Here is a 26176-nt window from a genome sequence, read left to right as displayed (position 1 = left end):
AAATTAATACAAATTCCCTTTCAATTATGACAACAAAAGGGGGCATACTTATATAGTCAATCCACTGGAGATTGTTTCCAGGAACCCCACAGATACCAAAATCTGCAGAAACTCAAGTGCCTTATGTAAAGTGGCATAGTATTTGCATATTATCTATGCACATCCTCCCCTATACTTTAAATCATCTCTAGATTACTTACAATACCTAATACAATGTAAATATTTTGTAAATAGTTGTAAATACAATGTACGGGCATACCTTGTTTTATTGCGTTTTGCTTTACTGTGCTCCAAAGATACTGGTTTTTTTACACATTGAAGGTTTGTGGCAACTCTGTGTCGAGCAAAGTATCAGTGCCCTTTTTCCAACAGCATTTGCTCACTTCCTATCTCTGTGTCACATTTTGGTAACTCTCACAGTATTTCAAACGTTTTCATTATTAATATATTTGTTATGGTGATCTGTGATCAGTGATCTTTAATGTTACTATTGCAAAAAGATTACAACTTGCTCAGGTAATGGTTAGCATTTTTAACAATAAAGTATTTTTTAAAGGTATGTCATTTTTTTAGACATAATGCTATTGCACGCTAATAAGACTACAGGATAGTGTAAACATAACTTCTATATGCACTGGGAAACCAAAAAATTCATGTGACTTGCTTTATTACAATATTCGCTTTATTGCAGTGGGGTCTGGAACCAAACCCAAACTATCTCTGAGGTATGCCTTTAAATGCTGTGTAAATAGTTGCCAGTGTAGAAAATCAAGTTTTGTGTTTTGGAACTTCCTGGAATTTTTTTTTCTGAATATTTTCTATCCAAGGTTGGTTGAATCTGTGGATACAGAAGGCCAGCTGTATATACTGCTGAAAGGAGCACAAATCAATAAAACCATTTGAGAAAGCAACGTGGTGAAATACCTTTAAAACACTTACTCGCTTTGGTTTAATATTTCCATTTTTAGAATGTTATATACCCATTTATAGATTTTTCTGTTTTATTAGTGTAGTTAAAATTTAATTCTAGATGCAGAGTCTTCATAGAATTTATTATAGCAGCCTCAAATTAGAAAGATGAAAATATCTTCAAATAAATGGCATATTTTGCAACCATTAAAAAAGACATCTATACCCACATGCAAAAGAATGAAGCTGGACTCCTTCGCACCATACACAAAAATTAACTCCAAATGGATCATAGATTGAAATAAAAGAGCTAAAACTATAACCCTTTTAGAAGAAAATACAGGAGTAAATGTTTGTGACCTTGGGTTAGGTAATGTCTTCCTAGATATGACACCAAAAGCACAAGCAACAAAAGAAAAAAAATAGACAAATTGGATTTTATCAACATTGAAAACTTTTGTGCTTCAAAGGACACCATCAAAACAGTGAAAAGACAACCCACAGAATGGGAGAAAATATTTGCAAACCATTTATCCGATAAGGGACTTGTATCCAGAATATATATTTTTAAAAATTAGAACTCAAATATAAAGAGACAAATAAAAAGGCAAATGTTCTGAATAGACATTTCACCAAAGCAGGTATAAGAATGGCCAATAAGCGTATGAAAACATGCTTAACATCATTAGACATTAGGGAAATGCAAATCAAAATCATAGTCAGATACCATTTTATACCTACCAGGATGGTTATATAAGGAAAGACAGGTAATATCAAGTGCTGGCAAGAATGTAGAGAAATTAGGACCCTCATACCTGCTGGTGGGAGTGTAAAGTGATGTAGCCATTTCGGAAAACAGTATGTCAATTCCACAAAAGCTTAAACATAGAGTTACCATATGACCCAGCAAGTCCACTCCTGGGTATATACCAAAGAGAAGTAAAAACATATACTTGAATACAAATGTTCACAGAAGCATTATTCATAATAGTGGAAACAACACAAGTGTCCATCAAGTGACAAACTGATAAATAAAATGTAATGTATCCATATAATAGAACATTATTTGGCAATAAAAAGGAATGAAGTATTGATACATGCTTTAACATGAATGAGCCTCAAAAAATTATGCTGAGAGAAGCCAGTCACAAAAGACTATATATTATATAATTCCATTTATATGAAATGTCCAGAATTGGCAAATCTATAGAGACAGAAATAGTGGATGCCTTGGGCTGGGATTAGGGTGGGAATGAAAATGGGGAGTGACAGTTAGTGGGCACAGGTTTCTTCTTGTGGTAATAAAAATGTTCTCAAATTGATTATGGTGATGGTTGCACAATTCTGTGCATACAAAAAACTACTGAACTGTATACTTTAAATTGGCAAATCGTATGGTATGTGAATTACATCTTAGTAAAACTGTTAGAAATACATTTGTGTAATGTGCATTCTAATAGAAGAAATGTTCATAAAATGTGAATGATTTGGGATTGTGTTTTGAAAACTATGATTATAATTATTTGGAAAAGAGATAAAAAGTTCTGACAAATTCTGGCAACAGATCTACCAAAGTGCTAAGGAAGGTTACCTTTGGATTGTGAACTAAAGTTGATAGCTTTTTTCCCTTTGATGAGCAGGCCTTACTTTTATAATAGGGGAAACTTAAAAAAACGAAACAAGGAGGTCTTATTTCCGCAACAGTCCTTGGGTATTATTCTTATTAAATACTGCCAAGCACAAAGCAACTGAAGAGTGTTTCAACTGTCATTCTTCAGAAAACAAAGTCTGATTGAGACCAAATAGGACGCTTCCCACACTCCCTCCTACCTCCTGTTTTTCTACCCCTCGGCCCGGAAATGCTCTGTGCTTAAGTCTGGCAGCCTCCTGCCCTGGAGGTGAGGGGCAGGCAGCTACTCTCCAGGGCTTCTGACGGTGAAAGTGGAAGGAGACAGGCATCTGTCCCAGCTGCGGGCAGCAGTCATGGCTCGTGCCAGGTACAAGGAGCACACACCATGTTCTTATCTTTACTGAGGAAACCAGCTTTTCCTTCTCACCTTCCGAGAGGAGGAGCCAGTACTGGCTCACGTCCCTGGACGGGGTTACACTTCCCAGCTGGCCCCTCTCCAAGTCAGCCAGTTGTCCATCTCTATCTCCGAGGACCAGCTTTGACAAAGACCTTGGCCCTGTTTGAAAATTCCCTTTCCTTTGCCCTCCCAAACAAGATTAATTTGAAACGGTCCAGTTCATCTGACATTTCCTCCTCTGAGGAGCGTGTGTTCATGTGAGGGGGAGGGTATCCTGGAGACAATCCCTAGGCTGTCTGCTTCAGTCCACATCCCTCCCCAACGCTGATGACCTGCAGTGCCTTCAGAAGCACGCACCTGGGATGGAGAGGGCCCTGGGGGCCCATTTTCTGGGGAATGGTTGAAGGACGTGGAGCTGCTTAGCATGGAGAAGAGAAAACTCAGGGGGATCCTGAGAGTTGTCTCAATGAGCTGTTACCACGAGAAAGGTTTATTTTGGAATGTCTCGAAGAAAAATGGAAACCAATATGGAGAAGTTGCAAGGAGGCAAATTACCTTCACAGCAGAAAGAAATTTTAATGACTAGAATTTTCCAACAAGCAATGGGCTCTAGAGTGAAGGAGATAAGTTTCACCCCAGGAAATCTATACAGCAAGTTTGTTTCAGGCGTCACCAACTTGTGTGTACAAACTTTTTTCTTTTTCAACGATTACACTGTGCTTCTTATGTGCCAGGCACTGTTCTAAGTACCTTACATGTATAATTCCTGGAATCCTCACAACAACCTTCTGAAATAGTATATTATCATCTCCCATTTACAGATGAGGAGAAATGGGCTCAGAGAGGTTCAGTAACTTGCCCAGGGCCACACCGTGACTCAAACCCAGGTGGTCTAGCTCCGTTCATATTAATACCCCAAGATACAACTGTAGGTCCCTACATGTCAAATTATAGAGTTTGTCCCCCTAACCCAGAGGTGCCTGGCTCATTTCCAGGACTCTCCAGGGACTACCTACCTCTGCCTCCAACCTAGTGCCTGCAGGCCCCTGTCATGTGCCATGGCTTCCCTCTCAGTGACATCTCAGCTCTCAACACTGTTCAGACAGATTTGCTGTTCCCTCTGCCAACTGTGCTAGTTGTGAGAACACCAGTATCTGTGCCGAGGGGGCTTCCTCACAACGTGCCCTAGTCCCGAGGGCTCAGAGTCCCTGTGTGTCGCTGGGTCCTGAGAGCTTAGAGAATGGTCCCACTTCTGTGCCACAGTTTGACATCCGAGTCCCCAAGAAACACACCTTTTGGCCAGAGTCCTCCACATTTCTCCACAACAGGATGCCTCTCTCAGCTACTGGCCCTCACCCCCTTGGTTACAGAGTTTCAGAGAAGTCCAACATTTGGAGTTGGGTTATACAATATACTGTCCCTCCCCTGTCACCTTTACTTCTCTCTCAACTGACTAGTGTCAAAGCAAAATAAATAAAGCTCTTCTCCCCTAGCCACAAAACACAGAGCCTCCATGTACCAGCTGAAGAGATACTCTGAAGAGATGTAGCCTTGCTTCGCCCAAGGCCCTGCCTAGCTGAAAAGGGCCTGCAATACCTGCGAACAGAAGCAGAAAGGCTGTTGGTCACGGGCGCCGGGGGAAGGGCTGCTGGGTCACGTTGAGGCTGGAAAGAACGGCAAAGGCTTGTCAACTCTGAAGCGTTACAATCCTAAGTCCCAAGTTTGATAGAAACAGAATTGGTCGGTCTGTTTCCTCAAACAGCGCCCACTGGGTTTGTTTAGGGAGAAGTAAGCGGTGTTTCCAGGTAAAGTTCTTAGCAGTTTCTGGGTTTGTCTTCATTTATGGAAGATGAAGAGTGGAGCAACTGGCCATCCAGTGCTGCTCACCTTTGGGCAAATGAAGGAGGATGGAGATTTACTGACGGGGAGCGACAAATGGTTGTCTAATATGCCGTCTCCTTCAGGGAGAGTTTTGGAGATGAGCTTCCTGTGTCTGTACCCTAGTCTCTCTCATACTCTGGGTAAAGGTAGCAAGGATTCATTTAATTTTTTTTTTTTAACATCTCTGTATTATCCATGAAACATTCTTATTGTCTTTTATGGGTAATGTGTGGGGTTTGGGACATTCAAATTCTCTGAAGTTTCTGTGAAAATATGGGATAGGGGTAAGAGTGAGGCCCCTCTCACCGTGGCTCTGAAGGAAGGGCGTGGAAGCCAGCCTCAAAATGACCTCCGGGTTCCTTCCTCCCGGTGTCCATGTCTTCATAGTAACTGTTCCCATATTGAATCCATGCTTGTCTGTCTGGCCAACAACATATGGCAAAAGTGATGGAGTGTGGCTTCCTAGGCCAGGTCATGGCTTCCACCTTGGTCTCTTGGATCGTTTGCTCTGGGGGAAGCCAGCCACCATGTTGCGGAGGACACTCAAGCAGCCATGTGGGCGGGCCCATGCGGGGAGGAACTGAAGCCTCCTGCCAAAGCCAGCACCCACTTGTCCGCCAAGTGAGTGAACCACCTTCAAAGTAGATTCTCTCTCTCCAGGAGAGCGCTCAGTGACTGCAGCCCTGGTTGATATCCTGACTACAACCTCATAAGAGATTCTCAGCCTGAACTGCCTAAATTCTTCCTTACCTGAAGAAACTGTTATAGACACTGATGATTTCAGCCACTACGTTTTAAGATAATTGGTAACACAGCAATTGATAACCCATGCAAAGAGCACATCTGATCACGTGACGGGCTCCCTACTGTAACCTCTGTGGGTTGGCATCATCATGCACCACATCCTTGGGAAGGCAGAGGGCAGTTTCCCTGTTTTATAGCAGGGGTTGGCAAACTAGGGCCCATGAGCCAAATCCAGCCCTCCCTGGGCCAAGTCTGCCCATGTTATTTACATACTACCAGTGGCTGATTTCTTGCTACAATGACAGAGTTGAATAGTTGTGACAGGCTGGATGTTTCACAAAGCTGAAAATATTACTATTTAGCCCTTTATGGAAAAAGCTTGTTACTCCATCCTATAGGAATTTACAGTGTGATGGTGAAACGTCTCTCACACATACACGGTTACGCACACCGTCCCCACACAAGAGCCGGAAGTGCACACACACCACTCCACCTACCCACAGCGCCCTCTGCTGTCTGCACCTGGCCAACTCCTATTCATCCCTCATACTCAGTTGAGATGCCACCTACTTCATTCAACCCCTACCTGGCAAAAGTCCTCTCCTCCTTTAAGGTTGGCTTATATATCACTTCCTTTCCTCACCATCTCAAGCTAAGCAAATTCTAACAACAAGTTTTTCCTGCCTCTTTTAGAATTCCAATCAATCACATGGTGGAGTTTTATTTAGTGTTTTTCTCCTCCAGTGGACTATGAGTTTTTCAAGGGCAAGGACTGCATATTATTCATTTTATAACTTCAGAGCAATATGCCTTTGTTTATTCATCACAAACACTTGCCAAATGCTTATTATTTGCCAGATAATTGCTGGCATTGGGATGCACAGAAAAAAAGACCAAGTCCTTGCTCTCAGCTTGCTCTAGGATGGAAGTGGAAAAGCAAGTTGGTAGTAGGATTCGATGTGATTGAGATGTGTGCAAGCTTCATGGTGAGCATATTTGCGATAACCATATAAATATCTGCAAAAAAAAAAAAAACCAAAAACGGTTTTCCACACTTTCGTAGCATTTACTATGTTTCAGATACTGTACTATGTGCCTACATACATTATAATTTATTTACTCTTGACACCACATGAGGCAAATATGTACTACAATTATTTCCATGTTACAGAATATAGAGGCCCAGAGAAGTCAAGTAACATGCCCAGAGTCACAGAGCTAAAAATGTCAAATGAATTTCAGAGCAATTATTTAGTTGAATAATTAATTCCAAGTCTCAGTAACAATGCAAGTGCCAGGAATTGGGATAATGCTGCTCTTTTCTCTTTGAACACTAAGTGGATGGTTTCTGTCAAGCTGGAAATTCCTGCTCCAAAGTCTTTCTGATGACTTGTACTGTGGTTGGCATTTTATTTCTAGGAATTGACTTCTGGGAGATTCTGCTCTTTTAATGACCGTGCAAGCCTGGTTTCCTCATTAAATTGCACCATTTGCCACTTTGAAGTCATCCAAGTTATCAGTTTCTACTTTCCTAGGGCTCTGCCGGGTAAGAACACACTCAACAGTGAGGTTACTCCCCAGCATCCAGTGTTTTTTTCTTGCCTAAGTCAGTAAGATTATGGATTGTCTACAGCTGGGATGTGAGGTGGGGCTCTGGTGCCTTCTCTCTGCCATCACTTGTCTCCAGCCATGATCTCAGCCATAGCTTAATTGGTTCAAACTTTGGGTATCATTCAATGGACTGTGTACAGTGTCTAATGAAGCTGGTTCTGGCTTAAAGAAAACCACTGCCCCCTGTGGTATAAGTCGCTTAATCCATTCTGTTTTTCTTTCTAGGACTGAAGACTTTCGAGCTCCAAAGCTGGCTACTTTTAGAAACATTCAAGTAGGTATTTTTTAGCCAATCTTTTGTGCTTCGTTCAGTCTTCCTCCCAAAAGACGTGGTGCTTTGTGATAAAGACTGGGGGAGGGGGTGGAGAGTGAGAGAAAGCCCCCACTGGGGACAGTGACAGGTGCAGAAAGCAGGTCTGTTCCTTGTTCAAGGGGCTTAGCTCAGGAATTGCCTTGAAACAGAAGAGGGCAGAGTGCAGCATGAGGAATGGGTGTCAGCATCGGCAGGAGAGGGAAAGGCCAGTAGATCCACTCCTGCTTCATCCTGTTCACCTGCATTTAACAAGTTTTGACCACATCAATTAAGCGCTAGACCCAGTTTACAATCAGGCCCTGGAGTTTACAGTGGTGGATGAGACAGACATAGTTCCTGCCCTCCTGAAGCAGTGGGGAAGATCAGAACACAGATGAAAGATTTTTGAAAAAATCATTAAAATGTATGGTAAGTGCTGATAAGAACTAAACACTGGGCTACCATAGAGAATAATCGAGGATGGGGGATGGGACGGGACCTTTATTTAGAATGAAATTATCAGATAACAGCCTCTCTGAATATGGAAAGGATGGAACTTGAAGGATAAAGCAGCCTTGGGAGAATTCCTGGCAGACAGGATGGATTGTGTGAAGGCTCTACAGCTGAGGTTGGCCCAATCTAAAAGAAGCTAAGCGGCTCTCGGGGGACCTCCAGGCTTCCTGCCTAGACTGCTTTCTCCAGAAAGTGTCCCTCTGCCCCAGGCCCAGTGCCTGTCAGTGCTTCCCTTTGTTTCATCCAAACACGCTCATGGTGAGAAACTGAGAACCAATATGGCCCACTGTTCACTGGGCTCTCAGCTCCAGCTATAGCTCCAAGGCAGAGTAGCTGACTTTCATGAAGGAAGGAGGACACTTTGGGACTTAGGATCCCTTCTCTTTTATTTTAGGGCAAGCAGGCCTAGATGAATCCTTACTGTTACAAACTATTTAGGTTCTCTGGGTTCAGATCCTGGCTTTGCCACTCGGAAGCTATAACTTTGGGCTTTGTTACTTAACTGCTCTGTGCCTCAGTGTCCTCATCTGTAAGATGGGTCTGAAAAAGGTATCTACTTCATAGGATTGTGATGAAAATTTAATTAGTTAATGTTAGCTAAGTGCTTAGCTCGGTACTTGGCATGTAAACATTCAACAATTATGTTGCTGTTATTAATACCTGTTATCACACTTTAGCTGTTGTGCCCCTGACACCCCACGTGGCAGGGGAGGTGGTATTATGCATTCCCTTGGTGCTGGGCTCCCTGGAATTTAGCCTTAATTATATAACTCAACTCCGAAATCGTTTTTATATCAGGCACTGTGTTAGACACTTTACTACACCATTTCCTTTGATCCACATAATAATCTTAAGAAGCATATAGTATTATTCCAATTTTATAGATGCAGAAACTCAGGTTTAAAGAGGTTAACTGACTTCCCCACTGCCATGAAGTTTATGTGATTCCTAGGTCCACAGCTGAGAGTCTGACTCAGCAGGCCTGAGGAAGTTGTCAGACTCTGCATTACAAGCACCTCTCCCATCCTTCCCAGTTCTGATGAGAGTGACCTCTTTACTCTGAAAAACTATGGCCTAGATGATCTCAAAGAATCCCTCTGGCTGCAAAGTCTGTGAAGATGAGAAAGTCCATACATTCAAGTGCACAGTTTAGTGGGGAAGGCAGTTTGTGGCTGTTAATGTTTTTTAAATAAGAGAGTTAACTCAGTTCAGGGCATTTTCCTGATATGGTCACTGTCTACCAGGCATTGGAACTGAAAAATGCTCCCTGCTCCTGTTTTGCATTGTGTAATCCCTGTTCACAATTTTTCATCTACTGTTCCAAAATAAAATAAAATAAAATAAAAATACTCTGAAAACCCAAAGTCTTAAGTTTGGGCAACACATTTTGCAGTCAAACTTAACTGAACTGAAGTGAAGTTGTGTGCAGATGCTATTCAAACCACCTGCTGTGAATATTTATACATCACACTGCAAAATTATCAATATGCTTGGTTACAGGGTTGCGTTATTTATTGGTAGTTACATAACAAATTACCCCAAAATTTAATGGCTTAAAACAACAAATATTTATTATCTCACAGTTTCTGTGGGTCAGGAGTTCTGAAGCAACTCACCAGTGCTGCTGGGGCAGCCGTCATCTGAAGGCTTGACTGGGGCTGAAGGATTCTCTTGCAAGATGGCTCATTCATATGGCTGTTGGCAGGAGGAAGCACAATGTCTTTTATGAGTTGGTCTCCGAAAGGTCACATTGTCACTCCTGCTTTGCCCTGTTTTTTAGAAGAGAGTCGTCAAGTTCAGTCCCCACACAAGAAGATATTTAGTTTCCACCTCTCAAAAAAGGGAGTATGGAAGAATTTGTGGACGTATTTTAAAACCACCACAAGGGTGCTACACATCCCTCCCTGGGGGTGTTCTGTTATGTACAAGCTATTTTTTTAAAATCACTTTAAATAAGCTAAAGAAATGCAGAATGTTTTAAAATATTTTCAAGCTGGAAGGAACCTCATAAATTATCCAGTAACTAGAGTTTAGTCTCATCTCCTTTACAGAGAAGTGACTTGAGACTCAGAGAGGAAAACAAAATTTGCTAAGAACATAAATACTGTGTTTCAGATGCTGCTAAGTGCGATAGGTGTATCATTTTATTAAATTCTCCCAGCTTTTCTGATGAGGAAATTAAGGATCAGAGAGGCAAGCAGCATGTCCTAGATTAGACATCAAGTGTATCTTGGAGACAGGGCTGAAACCCATATCTCCTAAGGGCCAACCAGAGTCCTGCACATGGAACACCCCCTCTTATGACCTCCTGGGATGTGACAGCAGGCTTGGCAAGCTTAGGCACCATTTTCTTGGAGGATCAAAGTGAAGGGTTTTCTCTCCAAACTTTCAGGGTTCTCTTTAGTCTCTAGATCTCACCTGACTTCTGCTTCCCCAGCTAATGTCCAACCTGAGCATCTCCTCTGGGAACCACACAAGAACTGCAGAAGTTGCAGTGACTCCTCTACCTGTTGCCTTACCCTCAAACTGGGTTTTAGAACTTCAAGCTGGGTGGATGCCGCTGAACTGTGAGAGGGTGGGTTCCCACCTTGGGACGCCTTCTCAGGTGGCCTTGGATACAGGTCATGTTCACGCTGTCGTCTAAGAGGTATTCAAGAACAGGGCCTCATCCCCAGGGGACCATGGCTGGAGACAGCCTTCCCGAGGGCTGTCAGCTTTAAACTCCATGAAGGATACACCATCCTGAGGAATCTAAGTTAAAAAGTCATAATAGCAATGGTAGTAGTAACAAAAATAAGTTAGGATTCTTTTAGTGACACATGTGAGAAAACCCAACCCAAATGACATAATCTAAAGGGATGTTAACTGAAAAGTCCGGATGCAGAGTTGATTTCAGGTGTGGCATGAAGAAGACAAAGGCTCCAGAAGGACTCGGCTTCTCTTTCGTCTCATAACTCTGCTTACTCTGTTGACTCCACTCTCAGAGGGTCTGACCTGGTCCCTGAATTAATCACTATCACCAGAAGAATATAATATCCTCATTGGTCAGGTCTGGGTTACAAGGTGCTCCTGGACCAGGTGATGGGGAAGAGCACAGACCACCAAAAAACAAAACAAAACAAACCCCGAAAACCACTTCATTTTATCGGAAGTAGAATGAAGGGATGTTGCCAATAATTTGGCAAACATTTAAGCTCTTACTACATGCCGGGCTCTGTGCTAAGCACTCTACATGCGTGATCTCATTTAATCTATATAAACAACTCATAAGATATGTATTAATATTACCCCACATAATAGATGAAGAAACTGAGGCTCAGGGAGGTTAAGCAGCATGCTCAAGGTCACCCAGCTAGTAAGTGATGTGGCTGAGTTTGAACTGGTTCTGTCTGATTCAAGATCCATTCTTGTTGCATTTCATGAAGCTGCCTGTGGCGTTTGCTTCCTCTAAGTCATGTAGGCTGGAAACATCAGAGTGTTTTACAACATCTATTCATCATCGACTTCCAATTAGTTATTAAATCTGGTTGATCCTAACTCCACCAGGTCTGAGCTGTCTCCATTGCCACTGCCCTAGGTAAGGACCTGATGATTCTTCCTGAATACTTGCACTAGCTTATACTTTCCTCAGAGAACATGCAAGGTCTAAGGACCATTATAACTTACATATTCATATTAAAGGTTAGACTCACAAAGACACCTATATCAACAGTGTGGAGATTCCTCAAAAGACTAGGAATAGACTTACCATATGACCCAGGAATCCCACTCCTGGGCTTGTATCCAGAAGGAAATCTACTTCAGGATGACACCTGCACCCCAATGTTCATAGCAGCACTATTTACAATAGCCAAAACATGGAAACAGCCTAAATGTCCATCAACAGGTGACTGGATAAAGAAGAGGTGGTATATTTATACAATGGAGTACTACTCAGCCATAAAAACCGACAACATAATGTCATTTGCAGCAACATGGATGCTCCTGGAGAATGTCATTCTAAGTGAAGTAAGCCAGAAAGAGAAAGAAAAATACCATATGAGATCGCTCATATGTGGAATCTAAAAAACAAAAACAAAAACAAACAAACAAACAAAAACAAAGCGTAAATAAAGGACAGAAATAGACTCACAGACAGAGAATACAGACTTGTGGTTACCAGGGGGGTGGAGGGTGGGAAGGGATAGACTGGGATTTCAAAATTGTAGAATAGACTACACTGTATAGCACAGGGAAATATACACAAAATGTTATGATAACTCACCGAGAAAAAAATGTGACAATGAGTGTGTATATGTCCATGAATAACTGAAAAATTGTGCTGAACACTGGAATTTGACACAACATTGTAAAATGATTATAAATCAATAAAAAATGTTAAAAAAAAAACCAAAAAAAATAAAGACACCTATATCATCCGGCATTCTTGGAAAAGCCTGGTAACACTGTGCCCGCAGCCTACATGGCAGCGATGTAACTGAGCAGCCGTTGTCGGCTGCTGCCAGGAAGGCACCCACGGTCCCCATCGCTTCTTGTCTACAGAACACCTCACTCATTGAAGTCCCTTGCCTGCCCTCCTTAGCCATCTGAGTTTGCAAGTCTAGTACCTAGTCTTGCAGCCGATCTGGGAAGAGGCCCTCTAGGAAGCGGCATTTCTGAGAACAGCAGGCCTGCCTCAGCACTGTGGAAGGAGCTGCCCCCCGCTGTCCCGCCCCCAACTGAGCTTCTGGCAAGCGTGAAGGAAACAGCCCCAGTTTTGGGTATCTCGCTCTAGTTCATCCTCCAGGGGAGTAACATTTGCTGGCATATTATGGAATATCCTTTTTTGACCTTCAGAGGCCAAGGTGTCCATACTTCTTGAAAATCCAATGGAATCTAGACCCCCAGGATTTTCTCTTGCGAGGTTCAGGCCTATCATAAGCTCCCCTACCCATTAACATCATCCAACAGTCACGGATTGAATGCCTACATGTGCCGGTCACTGTGCCAAGTGTTGAAAAGAATATAGATATGCCCTGTTTCAAAGGCATCCTAGTCTCATGGGGGTTGAGAGAGAGAGAGGGAGAGAGAGAGAGACAGAGAGAGAGAGAGACAAATCAAGGCGATGTGTGTTTAAAGGCCTAGAATCAAAGTGGCACAGGCCATAGGGTGGGTGCACAGAGGGAAACCAAGATACTTTGCCTGGGAGTGCATTCCAGACTGTGCCAGACAGTGGCCATGCCTTGGTGTCCACCCCTAGACCCAGTGCTTGGTGATAGTAACTGTCACTTACTGAGCAACAGTATGTCCCTGGTATAAAGTGTGGGATACCCATGTTGCTTAACTTAATCTTCATGGCAATCCATGAGCACTGCCTTAAATGAATTGGCACATTATAACACTTGGGCGAGCATCTGGCTCATGGTAAGTGCTCCATGAAAGTTACCTATTGTTATTCTGTATTCTGTATATTCATACATACATAATTATATATTCTATTATTCTATAGTGGATGAAAGTGAAATCAGGTGATGTGAGCTCAGAAGCCCATAGGGTCCAAGCATATGTCTTTAGTAATTTCCAAAGGAGGCCCAAAAGCCAGCTAGGGTTTCCATCACTGGCAGAGAGGATTGGTAAAAAGTGGTGGCTTCACACGATGGGATACAGTGCAGTAGACAGAAGCACTAGATTAGCAACATACATAGTGCTGGTGAGTGGGAGGACATGACCCTTGGCTCCTTCTGAAAGGGGCTCCCAGGAGGAGCCGTCTGCTGTCTCCGGGAACACAGACTACAACACAGACAGTAGAGTGACGGACTCAGCATCCATCCCTCCTTCCTGAATTGCAGGGTCTGCAAAGGTAAAATCCACCTTCATCGGCCTCCTTTACAGGTTCTGGGTATGACTAGAGCATGTCATTCAGATGTTCTCCCCGGAGGCTCAAATTAGAATCGAGTTAGGTGGGGCTGAAGGTGGTGTCACCTTGTTGCTTCACTGTGTTGCTGGTGTGGGTCTGGCTGGGGCAGGGCCAGTGCTGATCATGGCGGCTCCTGGATCCTGGGTTGCAGCTGAGGCAGTCAGGGTCTGGGGACAGCAGTTGAGATGCTATCCAGGTGTTCTGGGTGCCACTCCTGGAGACCCAGCCTGGAGCCCATTCCTCCATCAATTTTGTAAGCACCCAATTCCCTGTAATACTTTCCTGCTTAACATAGCTGGAGCTGTTTTTCTAAACGTGTCTGTTTTCAAGATTTCAATGACAAATCTCCTGATTTGTAAATATGGACTAGGACAAGGTACCTAACCTTTCTGAGCCCAATTTCCTTGTCTGCACAGTGGTTATATGAAACCACTTCCCATAGCATAGTGAGGAAGATTCATGAAATACCATTTGCAAAGTACCTGCTGGACAACAGAAAACTCTGTACTGTAGAAAGCATGGGTTTTGTGGAAATTGGGTTTGAATCATGACCACACTGCTTACAAGCTGTGTGACCACTTGAAACTTTCTGAGGTCCTGGGAGATGCGGATGATAAAAGATCTAGTACTGCATAGTCTTGTGTGTGTGTGTGTGTGTGCGCGCGCGCGTGCGTGCGTGCACGCGCTGGTTCTGGTGAGGATTAAAGAGCTCACGCATATAAAGACGCCCAGCTCAGCACTTGCCAGGCACGTAGTAGCCTCTTCACAAATGTGAATTCCCTCTTTTGTCTCCTATTCCCTCCATTTCATAGTAATTTGTAATATATTTGATAATAAATCAGACGCTTGGGAAGAAAGTAATTAGGTAAATGGTTGTAAAGAACGCAGTGACACTACCAGCCATGTGCTCCCTAAGGGAGGCCGAACCCTTTTGCCTCCATAACACAGGAAATAAAGTGGCCTCTGCCACTTCAGAGGGCGTGCCTGGGTGCTCCGGAGGCTGTGCTGTGCACCCCTCTTTCCTGCCCCCAACCGTCCTTCCTTCTGCCACCAAAGCTCTGCTTCAGAAGATAGGGCTGGCGCTCTGGGCATCTGGGGACTGCCAAGGGAGATACAAGTGGACTGGGGAAGGGAGGCCCTCTGGGCTCCTTGGGAAAGTGACAATAAGGTGGAAAAGAGAGGAGGAAGGGGTGCTGCTGGACACACAGTGGGCTGCTGGTTAGTCAGGAGTTGTGGAAGCCCGGTGTCATGCATGTAAGGGTGTGGGCAGGTGCAGAGCAGGTGTACGGAGAGTGGGAACTAGAGAACTGCTGATAGGATGGGGGGGAGACGGTGGCCTTTTTAGGATTATTTTTAGACTTTCTTGCTGTGAGAGACACTTCTTAGCACGAAGTGTAGCTGTGGAACCCAATGAAAAGCATTTGTAGAGACTGTCAATAGCAGTTAGGTTGGGTCCTGCCCACTGTGTACTCTTCTATGCACTAGAGGGAAGAATAGGGCTTTGTTTTCACTTTTGTTTATTTTTAATCCTTCCTAAAGCCTAGCAGTGGTGATTAGCACACCACGATTGACATGCCACCTGTAATTTACTGTTAGTGTGGGCAGGGCGTCTTGTGGAGAGACTTGGCCACTCAGCACACACTTGTGGAGTGCCCACGATGCTCCTGCCAGAGGCTGAAGAGAGGGAGATAAATCAAGTCGTCCCTGTGTCTAAGGAGCTGACGTCCTAGAGACAGAGGCAGAGGCAGGCGTCTGGCTGACACTAATTGAGTACCTACTGTGTTCATGCTCTTTCCAGGCTCTGGGAGTAGAACAGGTCTGGTCCCTGCTTTCAGAGATCTTACAGGCTGTGGGGGTGGGCGGTGGGTGGGAGGAAACTGTCAGGTGGCCGGCAGTGACAGTCTGGTGCCCTTCAAGCCAGGGTGGGTAGAAGCTCAAGGGGCTAAGGAGGGTCTGTTAGGGAAGAACAGGATTTGGGAGCTATGGAGCTGTGGAGCTGTCCAGGGCAGAGCGTTAAGGAGGGGCGAGCAGTACCTGTCCAGCTGACAAGGAAGGGGTCATATGTGTGTGTGTGTTTCCATCACTGATGTGGGGAGAGGCCATTTCAGGCAAAAAAGATGCACTCACCCAAGAAAAGACCTGGAGGCTGAGAACAGGTTTGCTATTGCTGGGGGTGAAGTACGAGATGGGAGGGAGTGATGGGAAGTGAGATTTGAAGCAAGTTGGGACTGGCTCTTGCTGAAACTTGTTTGTCCTGCTTAGTAAAGAACCTGAATTTTCAAAAGTTCGTGAACGATAAATGCTGCGGAGGGTGTGGAGAAAAGGGAGCCCTCCTACACTGCTGGTGAGAACATAGATTGGTGCAGCCATTATGGAAAACAGTATGGAGATTCTTCAAAAAACTAAAAGTAGACTTATCACATGATCCAGCAATCCCACTTCTGGGCGTATATCCAGAGGGAACTCTAATTTGAAAAGATACACACACCCCAATGTTCATAGAAGCACTATGTGAAAATAGTCAAGACATGGAAGCAACCTAAATGTCCATCGACAGATGAATGGATAAAGAATTTGTGATATATTTTTACAATGGAATACTACTCAGCCACAAAAAAGAATAAAATAATGTCATTTGCAGCAACATGGATGGACCTAGATATCGTCATTCTAAGTAAAGTAAGCCAGAAAGAGAAAGAAAAATACCATATGATTTCACTCATATGTGGAATCTAAAAAAAGAAAAAAGAAAAAAGGGACATTATGAACTCATCTACAAAATAGAAACAGACTTGCAGACATAGTAAATAATCTTATGGTTACTGTGGAAGAGGGTGGGAAGGGATAAATTTAGGAGTTTGAAATTTATAAATATTAGCCACTATATATAAAAATAGATTAGAAACAAACTTTCTGCTGTATAGCACAGGGAACTATGTTCAATATCTTGTAATAACCTTTAATGAAAAAGAATATGAAGATGAATATGTATATGTATATGCATGACTGGGACATGGTGCTGCGCACCAGAAATTGACACATTGTAACTGACTGTACTTCAATTCAAAAAAATTAAATTAAATTTTAAAAAAAGAACCTGAATTTTATCCTGAAGGCAATGGGGAAGTAGAAGAGATATTTTATAAATGGGATTGCATTCATTAATTCCACAAACATTTATTGATTGTTAAGTATGCATGTATTCACTACTGGCTAAATTCTGGGAACTTGATGGTGTGTAAAACAGGTCTTGCCCCTGATCTAATGTGGGAGAGACAGATTAAACAAACGGAGTTTTTGTTTGTAGGAGAATGTATTAAGGTTGTATTTATGTAATAAAAAACCATTATACACTGCACAGTCACCCAAATGAAATAGTTACAAAATAAGACAAGTGCTATGAAGGTGACTCTAAGTCAGCTGGTGGCAAAATGCCAAATAATGGCCAATAATAATAGTCACAGATATTTGGTGAGTAATCATCATGCTTCATGAAGATTATCTTCAAAGCAATCAGATGAATGAGATTTATCTCACATAGGGGTGTATGTCCGATTTGTACAATTAATTCATTGAGATTTGTACAATTTTGTACAATTCATTTGTACAATAAGTTCATTGAGATTGCATCTTTTTTACTGAAACCTAGTCGATTTACAATGTTGTGTACGACACATTGCTCTGGTGTACAGCATGGCAATTCAGTTATACACATACACTATATATATTCTTTTTCATGATAGGTTATTGCAAGATATTGAATATAGTTCCCTATGCTATACTGTAGGACATTATTGTTCATCTATTTTATACATAGTAGTTAGTATCTGCAAATCCCAGACTCCCAATTTATCCCTCCCCCCTCACTCAAGATTGTATCTTGATTTTTCTCTTTTGGTACTAGCAACTATAATATTAGGCTGGATAATGACCTCCTCCCAAATCCACGTTCGAATCCCTGGTACCTGTGAATATGTTACCTTAAGTAGCAAAAGGGATCTGCAGATGTGATTAAGTTAATAAGCTCGAAATGGGAAAATATCCTTGATTATGCAGATGGGTCCAATGGCATCACAAGGGTCCTTATAAGAGGGAGGCAGAAAAGTCAGAGAGAGAAGGGAGATGTGATAATGGAAGCAGAGGCTGGAGTAATGTGCTTTGCAGAGGGAAGAAGGGACCACTAGCTAAGGGATGCAGGAGGCCTCTGGAAGCTGGGAAAGGCATGGAAAAGGATTCTCCCCACAGAGCTTTCAAAGGAACAAAACTTCGCCAACACTTTGACTTTAGCCTCTAAATACAATTTCTATCTTCTGACCCCCAGAACTGTGAGGTAGTAAATTTGTGTCATTTAAAGCCATGGGGTTTATAGTGATTTGATACGATGGTGATAGGAAACTAATAAAGCAACTATTTTTTTTTTTTTGATACTTACTTCTGAGGACAGCTGGGTCAAAAGCCAGAACATTCAGAACATTCTGTTTCCTGTAAAAGAAGACGAAGTATTTTAGAAGCTTGTAGAAGGTCTCCAGCTGGGGGAATGAGTCTGAAAGCTAAAGGAGAGTGGAAGGGATGGGAGAGAGTGTTTTAAGTGAAGGCACCCAAAGAAAACAAAAGCAGAGAGGCAGGACATAGAAGGCACATGTCAGGGACAGCTTATAGAACATTCTGTTTCCTGTAAAAGAAGACGAAGTATTTTAGAAGCTTGTAGAAGGTCTCCAGCTGGGGGAATGAGTCTGAAAGCTAAAGGAGAGTGGAAGGGATGGGAGAGAGTGTTTTAAGTGAAGGCACCCAAAGAAAACAAAAGCAGAGAGGCAGGACATAGAAGGCACATGTCAGGGACAGCTTATAGTCTGGTTTTGCTGAAACCAGCAGGCACATCAGACGAGTGGAGTGTGACATAAGGCTGGGAATTTTGGCCGCAGTTAGACCAGGGAGCCTGACCCTTAGATTAGGAGCACTGACTAGGCAGTGGAAAGTCTTGGGAGGATCTAGGGGGCCGGGAGGGGGACATGACATAATCATGCAGTGTTTTATGAAGAATTCTCTCCACAGTTGGAAGTGGCAAGAGGCTAAGGGTGAGGCAACCAGTTCTGAGACTTTCACTGTCACCCGCCCCACATAATGTGAGTATGAACCAGCCTGGTGGCAGTGGGAAGGGAGAGGCGCTGTAAATAACACTAAGAAAAATGTTTCTTTCCACCAGCAGTTCTCCAAGTGTGGCCACTGGACCTTTGTGGTGTCCTTTCAGGGAGTCCTCAAGGTTAAAGCCATGTTGTATTCTCATTGCACAGCGCATAGTGGAGTCTTTCAGAGGTTACAGGACATGTGAAATTGCTGTGGACTCAATGCAAAAGGAGAACTAATTCAGCTCTCTTCTACTAACCTAGACATTAAAGAGGCTTGGAAAAAATGTATTGTTCTGCTTTGGAAAATATTTCACCAAAGTGTTATTTATGCTAACATACAACGACTTGTTATTTCTAAGTGAGTCTATATTTAGACATTTCTTGGAATTAATTTCTAATATGGTAAATATTGAAGGATATAAGCCATACAAACAATAGCTCTTTGGGGTCTTCAGTAAGTTTTTTGGAGTATATAAAGGGGTCATGAGACAAAAAGTGTGAGATCTGCTGTCGTACACAAATCTTTGGGCCTGACTCTGTTTATTTGTTTGAGGTAAATTCCTAAACTTTAGTCAAAGGATCAGTCTTTTAAATCGTGGAATAGGCAAGGCAGATGTGACTTCCCAACTGATGGATGAGGCTTCGTGGGGTTAAGACACGTGCGCAGGCGCACATACTTTCACGAATGGAGTAAGGGCTGAAACCCTTGTGTTTGTGCTGGTATCCTGGGCTTTTCCTATTGCTGCGAGTACCAGAGATGGGGTCAGCCTGCTGGAGGGGTCCTGGGAGGGCCTGTTGTCAGGCTGCAGCCAGCCCCGAGCGCCTGGATGCTCTCCAGGCGGGCGGTTGCCAGCCTGTGCTCAGGGCTCCCTCTAGAGGCTGACAGTAGGTTTTACTTCATTCTTGCTTTATCTTTCTACTGATTCTGCTGAACTTTTAGCCCAGGAGGAGTTTAAGTGCAGGGCTGCCAGATGCCTTGGAGCAGGGGACGGGCAACGAGTATATCTCCATTTTCACATGAGACTGTGGAGTGGAGAAGCAGCGTGTTGCAGTGATGAAGCTACTGAACTGACCTGAGTTTTGGACAATTGGGGTCACTTGATCTCTCTGGGTTTCAGTTGCTCAGGAGGACATGTGAAGAGCCTACGTGATCTAGTCACAAAGATCCTTCCAGCTCTAGCAGCCTGTTATTCTAGATGTCAATTGTTCTCATGTTCCGGGCCAGTGAGAGAGGACAGACGTCAGAGAGAGGGCGTAGTTCCCTGGGCTACTGTCCCTCAGAGCTCTCTTTGCATGTATGGGCTTGGCTCAGCCTGAATCTGACTTCAGGATGGGTCTTTGCAATTATGGAGCGCAACGATTCAGTCCTTTAACAAGTTCACTTTTGGAGACCTTCTCTACAATTTATCCATGTATTAAACAATCCATGCATTGACTGAGATATGTCTCAGGCAGCGGGCCAAGGGCCATACATGTATTTTCTTACTCGATCCTGCCAAAAACCGTATAAGGGAAGTGCTAGTATTATTCCCATTTTCTAGAGAGAATACTGAGCCCCAGGAAGCTTAAGTCACTTGCCAAGATCACGAAGCAACTGTACTGCAGAAGGAGAATTGAAAACCAGGCAGTCTGACTCCAGAGCCATGACACTATACCAAGCCTTGATAATAAGAGTTTGCATTTTTTGAGTTTGCTGTGTCCTTGGAGCTTTACATGCAATTATCTCATTTAATATAACAATTATATAAAGTAAGCATCGTCTCAGTTTTACAAGGAAGATACTTATTTTCAAGTCACTCGGATATTGAATGGCAGAGCTGAGATTTGATCTATGAGACTTCAAAAATCAGACTATTTGATTCATCATTGTTCAGAACCATGGTAAAGATGAGGAAGACCAACTGAGTCTTCAAGGAGCTTCTATTATAGTTTCCTCGTGGGATAATAGTTGCAGACATTCAATGAGCACCGTTTAAACTTTTACACATATGAACTCATTTAACCTCACAACAATCTAATGAGGTAGATCCAATTATTATCCCATTTCACAGATAAAGAAATCAAGGCACAGGGGAGGTAGGGGTTAAATAAATTGGCTGAAGTTCCTCCTACATTTGCTGAATGATAGAGTTGGGATTTAAACTCAGGGAGCCTGGCTCCAGTACCCATGCTTTTAGCCATTACATTATCCAAGAGCAAATAGTTCCTACAGAGATGAGGAGGACAGTGACCAGGGCTGAGGACAGTGACCAGGGCTGAAGACAGTTAGGGGAGCAAGCCCAGCCTGCAGAGAGATCCCAAGGAGGGAAGGGAGATGTCAGCCCTGGGCTCTGTTCCTCTTGGCCCTGGTGTTTCAGCTGCCTATAAGACTGCTGCACTTGGAATTATGCCTTCTCCTCAGATCTAAGGGCTAAAAGAAGAATTCAGTGGATTTTCCCAAATCATTCTGAATGTCACTTCCTTGCCAGTGTCATCCTTATTCTCTCACACAACCAGACCCCAGCTCTGGGGGACATTTTGTTGGTGTTCCAGGACTGCATTAAGAAAGATTCCAAGATGTTGTCCTGTCCAGCATTAGCAAGAAAGTGTGATATGATTAATGAAAACGTTTCTGTCATGGGATGGAGGACTGGACAGCCTGAGCCATGTATTTGCTATCTCTGGAGTGGGCTCTGCCCTGAGAAAGGGTTAAGGAATTGGGTCCTGGGAGCAGATGCCAATGGGTGCCAATATGAATTCACAGGCCTATGGGGGCCATGGCTGAGAACAAGGCTGTTCTTGGAAAGGGCAAGCAGGGAGCTAAGTCATAATGTCCAGGCTTAGAGAAAAGGGAATTCTGGATAAGAGGCATCAGCATGGGCACTAAGGTGAGGTTGCCAGTGGGGAAGGAAGAAGGCAGGGCCTAGAGGAAAGACAAGGAGCAGATGATTTCCTGGTCTAACACCGTGAAGTAAGGTCAAACCAGGCACACCATCGAGGATTTCTCCTGAGCTACAGAGTTCTCTCCTCTAGAAATACAAAGCAACAATGCCTTTCAAGTGGGTAGGATAGGCTCTGGGATAAATTCCAGTGGGAATGAAATCATCCAGGATGAGTGGGTAGAGGTAGAAGAGAAGAGGTTGATTGGGACTTAAATTATGAGTACAGTGAACATGGTAAGTGAACCTGAACACAACAAGGGGACTTGAAATAAGGATGGAGCTGTGACTGTCCCATGGGCCCAAAGGTGAGAATGGGCCTGGGAACAGGAACATCATGCCAGGAATGCTCAGTGCCTCCTTTCTTTGCCTCTCCACGTCCGTATGCTTTGTTCTGTCCTCTCCCTGACAGCTGTCTTCACTTCTTAGTTGGAATAAGGCTGCTTCTGGTTTCCCAGGTGCTCATGTTACAGTTCCAGCCAAGGAGTTCAACAGACTTTGGGTCTCAGTTCCTCATTTGTGGGAGCGAGAATCTGAATGGCCCATCTTTGGTCTGTTGTCCACCCCCTGCACCAATCAGCTGAGGCCAGGAAGGCAATGCAGACACACCCATTAAAGGCTCCTCCCATGGATGTGGGATGGGGGTGGGGGATTTTCCCAGGAAAAGAGATTAGAGTTGGCCTGTGGGACTAGGGAAATACTCCAAATGACATCTACTAAAGACGAGGGGGTCTAAAGACAGAGCACCGGAAAACACCAACATTGATTGGATGTTAGAGAGAAGAGATGGGGAAGGAAAAGGAGTCTCCAGACAGGAAGAAAACCATTAGAGAGAAGGGTTTATTTAAAGGAGGGAGGCATAAAGGGTCAAATGTTGTGGAACAACTGAGAAGGATGAGCAGTGTCAGACTATTTGATTACAGCCCCCAAAAACCTTTTACAAAGCACTTTAAAGAGGAAGTTGGTGAAGAAATCAGACTTCTATGGGTTAAAGGGTGGAGTTGGTTTTATTTTTATAGGTAAACATTAAAGTATTTAGCGTTAGCTGTGTTGTCAACTCTGGAAAAAGAATCCACCTGTACTGTGTTGAGTTGACATTATTCGGAATTTCACATATACTGGCATAGAAACGGTAAACATACCCCTCTCCCCGCTCCCATCATCACAGGGGTCACACACTGTATCAAATACGTAAGGTTTTATCTACATGATTTGGATTACAGAAACAATTACATATTTTCAAAATAATGTTAAAAAAAGGAGGCTCAGGAATCCAAAGTCCAATAAACATAAGAAGATGTGCTCAATCTTACTTGTAACCATGGAAATGCAGTTGAAAACAATGAAACATGATTATATACTCGCCAGATTCACAAAAATGAAAAAGCCTAAAAATTCCAAGAGCTGGCACAATATGGAACAATAGGAATAATTCTCAAAAACTGCTGGCGGGAGAACAAATTGACAGAGCCCCCAAATTGCCAACCCGTCTTACATTTAAGAGGGTGCCATTTGCATAGGACACGTAGGGTCATGGTGCCCCCTCCAGTTGTGCAGTGAGGCAGCCTGCTTTGGAAAACAGCTTGGGGATTTTTAGTTAAGTTGAAGCCTCACATATCTTATCACACTGTAGTTTCACTTTTAGGCACGTAGCTGAGTTTGAGTCTACATGCAAGAAGGCAAGTACAAGAATGCGTGTGATGCAGTTACGCATCGTAGACATAATTGTGTGTGGAATTGGAAATGGAGATGGAACAGGAAAACAAAGCTGCCATGCATTCATAATGGAGTAACAGCAAAGAAAATGAATGCATCATAGTTACACGGAACTTGGAGACACCTCACAAATGTAACGTTGAAGGAAGGAGGCAGGACACAGGAGACTATGACAGTATATGGTTCCCATTAAAAAAAGTCCCCAAACAGGCAAAGCCAAATCAAATGGTATAGGGATGACTACTGTAGGGAAAAGTGAAAAATAGATGAAGGCAAGTGAAGGATTTTTACCAAAGTCAGGATGGAGGTTACCCCTGATCAGAAGGGGCTCACCGAGATTCCTTGGGTGCTGTCAGTGTTCTGGCTTTGGCCTGGACAGTGATCACATGGACCTTTGTTTTATAATCATTCATTAAACTCTGTATATTTGTACTTAATTTTCTGTATTTATATTTTTAAATTAAAGAATGAAGAAGGGGTAAGCACTGAGTAAATTGGTGTATTGAGCATACACATTTCATTTTTTGCTCTCTCCCAGAACCGAGCTAAAAGTGTGTGTGTGTGTGTGTGTGTGTGTGTGTGTGTGTGTGTGTGTGTTATGTAGACTCACAAGGGCAGAAGAGCAAGAGAATGGATGAACAGACACACTGAAGCAGAATTCTAAACTGGGGTGACTGTAAGAGAATCAAATTCAGATTTTACGGCAATTTAAACTTAAATTTTTCTCTGCCCGTTTGGACCGTCTCTGTCCCTTTTAGTGTGTAATGTGCACCTGCATTAACCAGACCTCCTTAGGAGACAGTCTTCCTTCTTAATCCTGTAAGGAGTCACGGAGATCTATACCCACTTGTGTAGACCTGGGCTGTGTGAACTGTCATATGACCCTTTGTCTCAAAATGTATGTTACTGTGCTGTGACCTCTAGCAGGCAGAGCAGTCCTCAGAGCTTTCTGAAAGATTGTCTGCCGGGTTTCAATCCTCAGGTTGGCTCCAGTTAAATTTTCCATTTCTTTCTTAGATCGACTATTCATTAATTTTCTGTCAACAGCTGAGAACCAGCTTTATTTTCACTGCAGAGTCTTGCAAAGGTTCAGGAATTTATGGTGCCTGAACTATCAAGAAGCAGTGTTAAATGGTGTTACAATAAGGGGGACTTGGTGGCAGCTTGTTTAAGAAGCAGTTAGACCCGGAGGTTCCCTCCCCAGCCCACAACTACAGGATAGACTGCTGCTCCCTTCTCTGAGGAGCAGGTTAGAGGCTTATTTTCTGGAGAAAGCAAAACACAGGGTCTCTGGGTGGGGAGACCCCAGGCACAGGTGGGGATGGCGGCACCATAACAGCAAAATGCCAACGCCCTCACTCTGCCTTCCTCATTCAGCTCCTAGGAAGCTGGCCGCCATCAATGTCTGGTTATGGGAAGAATCTATTCTGGGAAATGGAACCCGCCCAAGTTAAGACGGAAAGGTACTGGTATTAGGAGGTTGCCATCAAATGGCTGAAGCAGATCACTTTGTAGTGAAGCCCACATCAACAGAAACCACACACAGTATAGCCAATTCCCTTTTTATCCCCACAATCTCTCAAACTCTCTCTTTTAGTTGTGTGTGCACTGTTTTTCTCTCTTTAAAAATACAGAATATTTTGGTAGGGGGAGGAAGGGATAAATTAGGAGTGTGTGATTAACAGATACACACTACTATATATAAACTAGATAAACAACAAGGTCCTACTGTATAGCACAGGGAACTATATTCAAAATCTTATAATAACCTATAATGGAAAAGAATCTGAAAAAAATATATTTATAACAATTACTTTGCTGTACACCTGAAATTAACACAACATTGTAAATCAACTATACTTCGGTAAAAAAAACCCTGAAATTCAAAAAAAGAAAAAATCGAAGAGAAGGAATGGTGTTTATAATAAAACTTTGAAATCCTAATAAAAAATATAGAATATTTCTTTACTGCAGAATATTTCAGAAATAAACAGATGGAGAGAGAACCTGGCATACACCCACTGCTCAGCTTCAGCAATGATCACCTCCTGGCCAACCTTCCTTCTTCCTTATTCTCACCTACTCTCCAACCCTGACCCCAGACTACTTAGATCCAAATCCCAGACGTCACGTCATTTTATCAGTAGATACTTTGCTGTGACTCTCTGAAGACAGAGGCTGCTCATTTAAAACAATGATACCAATATCAACCTAAAAAAATAATTTCTTACATCATCAACATCCAGTCAGTGTCCGTGTTTCCTTGATTTTCCTAAACATTTTTCCCCCTAGAGTTTGTTAGCTTGAGCTGGGATCAAAATAAGGTTTACAGCGTGATTCAGCTACTATCTGATTATTCTTTAATCTCTTAATTCTCCCATTTATTTTTTAACTAAAACAGTTGTTAAAGAAATTCTGCCACTTGCCCTACAGCACGTCCTTTAGAGTGACTTTGGCTGACGGCATCCTTGTGGTGTGGCTGTATGTTTCCCTGCATGGCCTGTTAAGTGGGAGCTAACTCTAGAAGCTTGATAAGCTTCGTC

General features: G+C 43.1%; 1 long non-coding RNA gene across 5 annotated transcripts in view; it reads left to right on the top strand.

Annotated features, from left to right (window-relative positions):
* LOC105096625 (uncharacterized) overlaps positions 1-26176 on the top strand; it is a 68779-nt gene that overhangs the window by 31228 nt on the left and 11375 nt on the right. For all 5 annotated transcript variants that reach the window (XR_004140850.2, XR_010383794.1, XR_010383793.1 and 2 more), the window contains exons 2-3: positions 7398-7446; positions 18926-18996. This is a non-coding gene — a long non-coding RNA (uncharacterized LOC105096625). The remainder of the gene's footprint in view (positions 1-7397; positions 7447-18925; positions 18997-26176) is intronic.

This window comes from Camelus dromedarius, chromosome 14 (assembly GCF_036321535.1).
Source record: "Camelus dromedarius isolate mCamDro1 chromosome 14, mCamDro1.pat, whole genome shotgun sequence".
Taxonomy (NCBI): domain Eukaryota; kingdom Metazoa; phylum Chordata; class Mammalia; order Artiodactyla; family Camelidae; genus Camelus; species Camelus dromedarius.
Note: the sequence above shows the minus strand (reverse complement) of the source record. Positions and strands in the feature narration are given on the sequence as shown.